The sequence below is a fragment of the Perca flavescens genome, chromosome 15, assembly GCF_004354835.1.
Source record: "Perca flavescens isolate YP-PL-M2 chromosome 15, PFLA_1.0, whole genome shotgun sequence".
Taxonomy (NCBI): Eukaryota; Metazoa; Chordata; class Actinopteri; order Perciformes; family Percidae; genus Perca; species Perca flavescens.
In genome coordinates, this window is record NC_041345.1 from 31,756,876 (window position 1) to 31,764,888 (window position 8,013).

The window sequence follows — 8,013 nt, forward strand, 5'->3', positions numbered from 1 at the left end:
ATGGGTGTTAAAGGATATATCCTGATCAAAAATAACTCCTAGATTTCTGACAGTAGTGCTGGAGGCCAGGACAACACCATCCAGAGTAGCTATGTCTTTTTTAACCCCTGAAGTACATCTCGACCCACTTTGCTGCTTTTTTCAAGATTTTAGAAGCTTTCTTCAACGTTTTTCGTCATATTTTCAACGTTTTTGATTCTTTTTTGGCTTCTTGTCACCTTTTTCATTTTTTTGTCACTTTTTGTATGTTTTTGAAGCTTTCTTGAACGTTGTTCTCACATTTTCAACAGTTTGGTCACTTTGTTGATGCTTTGTTGGCCGATTTTGACGTTTATCATACCTTACCTACCTACCTACCTACCTACATGAAAGACTTCTGAGAGCTGTGATGGCTGAGTGGTTAAGGCGTTGGGTTTCCCTGTGTAGGTTCAAACCCTGCTCACAGTATCTATTAGCAGGAGAATGTAACTATTGTCCAGTTGCTTTTTCCCTGCAAACCTGTTTTATACTCACACACCTGTAGCCATAACATACAGGATGTTAGGTGTGTTGTTAATATTAAACTTCAGTATAAAATTACAAATGCTAAACCTGTGAATTGTCAATTTAATTCAAAGGGCCTTTATTGGCATGAAAGTTTCAATAACAATGTTGCCAAATCATAAAAATACATCTTTCTACTTCTTATGCAACCTCTAAAGTGTTCACTATCTCTCTCTCTCTCTCTGAGATAAGTGAGGCTCTCTCGGCCCAGGCTCAGGTGAAGCTGCAGCTGCTCGGTGCAGAGCTCACCATTCACGACTTCAACATCAGGTAGATCCAGAAACACCTACAACACACGCGCACGCACGCACACATGCTCTGCCCCCGGTATAATCCACATGTAGACGTATATCCCATAATCCTCTGCTGTGTGAACAGGTGTGAGAAGCAGCGTGAGCAGCGTGGGCGCGTGGAGGCAGAGCTGAGCGATCTGAGGTGTATGGATGAGGATCTGAAGATCCAAACACTGCCGGAGCTCCAGAGCCTCATCAGCGATCAAGAACAACAACTGGTGCAGCTGCAGATACAACACAGACAGGTACAATAACACAACATCTGGTGCAGCTGTAGATACACCAACAGGTACAATAAATACAATTTTAACTTTTTATGAAAACCTATTTTTAACAGTCTATTGTTATACCTGTTGTATCTACAGCTTATTATTTATTTACACAAGAAATGGGGTAGGGTACGAAAGAATACTTGTTACTAATACTATGTTCTTTTGATGTACTGTGAGTCTGAATGTTATACTGTATGTCATGGCTGTATTCCAGTTTATGTAATATTCTTATGAAATAATAAAGACCCCAGGAAGAGTAGCTTCAATTTAAGACAGACAAAACTACTAGGGATTTGGGTCTGAAAAGTGAAGCCAATGCTGAAGCCCCATAAAGTTGTATTCTATCTATAATTACGACAAAAACGTACAAAAAAACAGCAAAAAAAGTAAAAAATGAAACGCCACAAAAACTTACATTTAAATTATTTCTACACTCTGCGGGTATATAACCCTGAAAAGCTCACCTGGATTATTCAAATGAACTAACTGCATCTGCGTCGTCGTCTTGTCTCCAGGACACGCAGGGTCTCCTGGCGCAGACATCAGGTGGCGTTGCCGTAGCAATGCAGAGCGCCGAGTCATCGGATCTGATCCGGCAGCTGGACGTCCTGAGACTGACGAGCGGGACGCTGCTCAATGAGAACCACTTCCTGTTCAACACCCAGGTACACAAACATCTCCAGCACGCTCTTATTTTGAAATCATGTTATCATGAGTACAAACACATTCTACCTAAGTGAAAGTACAATTACTTTGATAAACTTCTACTTAAGTACAAGTTAAATTACCCATTTTAAAATCTGCTGGCTTGAAAGTCCTGCCCTTCCTTTTTAAATGGGTCAAATTTGACAACATGAGGGTTAAAGATACAGACGTGGAGAGAGGCGTTTCAGACAGCTATATCCAGACAGACAGTTTGAAACATTTTTTTACATTGAAGCATGTAAACGTGTTCTAGTAGAAGTGCAAAATACAAGAATGAACCTGGAAATGAGCAGAAAATGGGACCTTTAACCATAGTTCTTACTTTACTTGTGGGTTGTTACAGCATTTCATCTGGTGTGTTGTGTTCAGGTGTCCATGTTGAGGTCTCCGGAGGCGACCTTTGACCCTGAAGCGGAGTCCGAGCTGGCGGAGCGGAGGAGAACAGCAGCGAGTCTGGAAGAAGAACTCACACATATGCAGGCTCTGGTAAGATAACAGACCAATAATAAATAAAAAATGCAACACAAATCCAATCGGCACCCATGTATCGTAAAAGAATCGAATCGGGACAAAAGCATATCGTCCCAGCCCTAAACATCCTGGCCTGTGGTATAGGCAGTATAGGCAAATGCTCGGGGCACCGCCAGTCCAGATGAGTAAAGAAAAGTAAAAAAAAAACAGACAAAAACATCAGAAGAAGCGCCAAAAACGTCAAAAGCAGCAAAAAAAACGTTAAAAAAATCCAAAATAAATGCCGAAAAAGTGACAAGAACCTCAAAAAAGCAATATAAAGGTTGAAATAAGTGACAAAAACGTTTAAAACCAACCAGAAAGTGACAAAAAACTCTTTTTTTTGTGCTATCTATACTTGCATATCACATTGCACTTTTCTGCTCTTTTTGCACTTCTGGTTGGACGCAAACTGCATTTCGTTATCTTTGTACTCTGCACAATGACAATAAAGCTAAATCTAATCTAATCTAAAACGTCTAAAAAAGGGAGTAAAAAATGCTAAATTCTTGATTGTTTGGAGATGGATTGGGCCTATGTTTATTGCCCGTGGTCTCACCATGTCCTGATGATGTGGCCTGCTGCTGGCAGCCCTTTAGAGGGGAGACGGAGGTTGGAGACAGCGAGACGAGATGCCACACAGACTAAGACTCTACGGAGGGCTGTGATGGCCGAGTGGTTAAGGCGTTGGAATCCAATGGGGTTTCCCCACGCAGGTTCAAACCCTGCTCACAGCGGTGCTTTGAAGGAGAAGTATCATTATGGTCCAGTTGTTCCCTCTCCTGCAAGCCCTGATTCATACTCACTTTGTTCTGGGAATATACGCTGAACAAAATTATAACCGCAATTCTTTTGTTTTTGCCCCCATTCTCATGAGCTGAACTCAAAGATCTAACACTTTTTCTATGTACACAAAAGACCTATTTCTAACAAATATTGAGTTTTTCCCAATACAGTAAAACTGCACATTTTAGAGTGGCCTTTTATTGTGGCCAGCCTAAGGCACACCTGGTCAGTAATCCTGCTGTCTAATCAGTATCTTGATATGCCACACCTGTGAGTTGGATGGATTATTTCGGCAAAGGAGAAGTGGTCATTAACACAGATTTAGACCGATTTGTGAACAATATTTGAGAGAAATAAGCCTTTTGTGTACATAGAAAAAGTCTTAGATCTTTGAGTTCAGCTCATTCAAAAGGTGTGTTGCGTATATAATTTTGTTCGGTGTAGTTAAGTTTGTGTCTCAAATTTCTATTCCGATTGTAAACTTTGTCAGTGCGCATGGAAGAGGAAGTCTCTCCTCCAGATCCTCAGATATATTGTTCCTTGCCCCCAGAGACTAATAGCGCTTAATACCCACTGCTAATACCAGCTCGGATCGGATCAGCTTGACTCGGCTTGACTCGGCTCGTCCGCGGTGCCCCGTCCTCCTTTTTCCATTGCAGATTTAGTACCGCCTCATGCGTGAAGCGAGCGTGGCTGGTTGTCATGGCGACGGCGCAATAAACTGCCGTGACCTAACGCGACACACACACACAGAACGTGGAAGGTGTGTTGTTTTGATTCTCGGCATGTGGCTGTTTGCCAGAAGACACATTTAGTTTCAAAAGAAGCTGGAGGCAGCAAAAAAAACTACTTTTCAGAAATATCAACAATCTTTGCGCAGCATCGCTTACTGCACCTTTAAGAAGGGGGCAGTGCATATCAATTGAACGTATAACTTTGCATGGGTTAGAAATAGCCAAAAGTTTTTATTTTATCCGTAGTCCGTAGGCCAGGGGGCCTTGATGTTTAAAAGAATTTTCATATCCAGACTACAATCTACACAACACTAGTCTATATCCACGACGTTCCACTTCTGGGATTGCTGCGGTGCCGACAGAAATTCTGCTGGATGTCCGTCCCCTTCCTCTTTCTTTGTGTTGCCGTTCTAACCTCTGGTGGATTTATGAGGACGATGGTTAACTGCTCCTCAGATCACTGCAGGGTAAATCCAGACAGCTATCTGTCCTCTGAACATACACATGTTCCACCAAAACAGGTTCCTTCCCAAGGCTATTTTGCAGCGGCACATTTGCTCCGTTCGGTGCTTAGCCCAGGATGAAACCAGAGCCCGTTTTTCTCCCATTCCAGGAATGCTGTGTGGACTAGTCAGACCTTCCTCCGCAGCGCTGTGGAGGAAGGTCTGGTAATGCGAGACTAACACAACACTAACATCAGCGTCGTATCTGTCTGTCTGTGTAGAACATGGAGTTGGAGGCCTCTGGTCAGGAACAGACCGAGTCCTTCATGCAGCAGCTGGCTGTCTTGCAGCAAAGAGCCGACAGTCTGTGCAGAGACTTGGACTCAGCGCTGCAGACCACAACGCAGCAGGCTGCCGACAATCAGATCCTGCTGGATGTCAAGAGCCGACTGGAGGCCGAGATCCTGGACTACAGGAGGCTGCTGGATGGACTGAGCCTGCATCGGTACAAGATGATCATAATACGAGATTTTTTGACTTTAACTCTATTAGTAAAATCTGTTTTCTTTCTGCTTAGTTTGACTTTAACTCTATTTAAGTGCACAGATGTCAAACAAATATAGAATATTTAGGTGGTTTTAAAGTTATTTCAATGAGTTTCGTCTGGAAAACAACAACCACATATACTTCTTACAAATGATTGGGTACTTATTTGTACTGTCTGTAGGCTATCTGGTTTCCTATACTTAGCACCAAATGACATAAGCCTTTCCAGGAAAATGCTCAGATTTTCAATTATTCAGGAATTACAGGAGCCATAAATTTAACTGTAGCAATTTGTTTTTGTCGGTGTTGCTTTTTTCGTACTTTTGTGCCATGAACAATAATTTCAGATCTGTTTTTCTTGTCTTTATATTTCCTTTATGTGTTCACAGGGTCTCAAGTCTTCACTCTGACTCTTTCTGTGCTACAACTAGCCCCTCTGCCTTCAGAAGAAACATCACAGTGAATAAAAGAAATTTTAGTATGGTTGGGGTTCAGACCTTCCCTCAAGGCCACATCAGACCTGTAGTTGCCCCACTCTCAGAAACAGTGACCACAGTTCATCTAATTAATGTCCACAGCAAACATTCAAACAACCCACCAATGAAACCAATAAACTCCTCTGATCTGACAGATTCATTGCATAAGTCTGAAAACCAGAGAACAGGAGCTCTTTCCAAAAAGACTGGGAGGGAATGCATGACAATCGACAATCAGAGCAGCCCTGTGGAGGATAAAGTCCACACTAGAGATTGTGATCTGCAGAACTCAAACGTTAGTTTAGACGAAGGACCAGTTGCCAAGGCTTCTAAATCTGAGATAAATACTGCACAAGCAATCAAGACGCTGGTTCCTAACACACAATCTGCAAAGAGTGCTATTGTTCAAGCAAAATCTAAACGTTTTACTTCCAAACAAACTAACACAGAAGCTGGGTTGCAGGATACTAAAACAGGGACAAACATTCAAACAGAAATCACCAAAAACATTCTTACTGCAGAACCAGAAGCAAAGCAAGGATCGCATCATGTAACACATACCATGACAACTGATCCCAGAAAACATACTGCTGCAGATGTAAAAAAAGAGACAGAAACTGTGATCTTGGCTCAAATGGATTGCACTGAGGCCTCCATCCAGGCTAAGAACCAGAATCCTGCACAGGTTGTGTCTTTGAGTTTGAAGACTCCAGCAGAAACTGACAGGGATAAAGGGGAAGTTGCTGTTACTGCATCCGTTGTCTCTGGATCTCAAATTCATAAGTCTGAAGGGGCTCAGGGTAAGGTCTTGGGTAAAGAAGCTGTTGTCAAACCTTCTAACCTGGAGGTGAATATTTCAGAAGGAACCACCACATTGGTTCCTGATACACAGTCTGCCAGGAGTGCCTCTGTTCAGGCAAAACCAGAAAGTTTTACTTCCACACAAACTACAGCAGAAGCTAGTTTGCAGGCTACTAAAACAGGAACATACATCCAAACTGAGATCACTAAAACCCTTCTTTGTGCAGAACCAGAAGTAAAGCAAGAATCACATTTTGCAACAAATACCACCACAACTGATCCCAGCGAAAAAACTGTTGCAGAGGTAAAGAAAGAAACAACAACTGTGATCTCGACCCAAATGGAATGCACTGAGGGCTCCATCCAAGCTAAGAATCAGGATCCTGCACAGGTTGTGTCTTTGAGTTTGAAGACTCCAGCAGAAACTGATGGGGATAAAGGGGAAGTTGCTGATACTGCAGCCATTGTCTTTGGATGCCAAATTCTTATTTCTGAAGAGACTCAGGGTAATGTCTCTGGTGAAGAAGCTTCTAAACTGGAGATTAACACTGCACAAAGAATCACCAAATTGGTTTCTGACACACAATCTGCAAAGAGTGCTTCGGTTCAGGCAAAACCAGAAAGTTTTACTTTTAAACTAACTACCATACAAGCTAGTTTACAGGCTACTCAAACAGAGACAAACTTTGAAACAGGGATCACCAAAATCATTCTTTCTGCAGAACCAGAAGTAAAGCAAGGATCACATTTTGTAACACAAGTAACCGAAACTGATCCCAGCGAACAAACTGCTGCAGAGGTAAAGAAAGAGACAGAAACTGTGATTTCAGCTCAAATGGATTGCAATGAGCGCTCCATCCAGACTAAGAACCAGGATCCTGCAGAGGTTGTGTCTTTGAGTTTGGAGACTCCATCAGAATCTGTCTCGGATGAAGGGGAAGTTGCCGTTACAGCATCCATTGTTTATGGATCTCACCTTCTTAGGTCTGAGGAGGTTCAGGTTAACGTCTCTGGTGAATTGACCCTAATCCATGACAAGGACATTGAAAGAGAAGAAAAGAAGGGAGAAGAAGTAGTAGGTACATTGTCCAATGTATCCAATAGTGGAAAAAACAAAGTCATGAAGGATGCAGATTTAGGATTTTGTATTGGAACTGTTTCCGACAGTAGCCCAAAGAGCAATGACAACCTTGAAAGTAAAACTGCAAGTAAAGAGATTTTGGAGAAAGTGGAAGTAGAAATGAACAAAGGGAAGGCTATCGATGGTTTCCATGATACCAACGAGGTAAAGGTGGACTCTACTGAGATGGACAATGAGATTGTTAATCCAGCTGGTCAAGAAGCATCAGTGAGTACCGCAAAGTCAAAAAGTCTAACAGAAACTGGCATGGCTTTGAGTTCATCTGACTATGCAATGATTCAGAGTCCAAGGGAAGTTCACACATTTGTGATCCCTACAAAACCACTCACATGCTCGAGTCCAGAAACATGTCTGAGCCCAGATAACACAGAGGTGTTAATGAGCATGGCAGATCAAGTATTTTTCCCAGTTGATCCAGAAGAGCATGTTATGAGTCCTGGTTCTATTTTTCCTCCAAATGACTCGGCAATGTTTCTCAGCCCAAATGACTCTGACACATGTTTTAGTCCAGTTGATGCTAAGGGGTGTCTGAGTCCAAATGGTGAAGAAGACGAGGAAATATGCCTGAATCTAACTGAGGCAAATGTACATGTGAGACCGCTAGAGAAATACATTATCTCGACAAAAGAGGAAGGTCAATCCCTGTCATCTAGTAGAGATCAAGCTTCTCCGGAAGTGGACATAAATAGAAAAGTTAGCATTTCAGTGAGAGATGGGAACAGTTTGTGTATTGGATCACTTGAAGGTAACGAAGGAAGTAGAG

At 42.3% G+C, this 8,013-nt stretch overlaps 1 long non-coding RNA gene across 1 annotated transcript; it reads right to left on the reverse strand.

Annotated features, from left to right (window-relative positions):
* Nucleotides 1-280: 280 nt before the first annotated feature.
* LOC114569220 (uncharacterized) lies at nt 281-3,262 on the reverse strand. Its single transcript, XR_003694385.1, has 4 exons — nt 2,883-3,262; nt 2,136-2,266; nt 1,573-1,758; nt 281-1,060 (listed from the first exon to the last, which is right to left on the reverse strand). It is a non-coding gene; the product is annotated as an uncharacterized LOC114569220 (long non-coding RNA).
* Between the last annotated feature and the right edge of the window lie 4,751 nt (nt 3,263-8,013).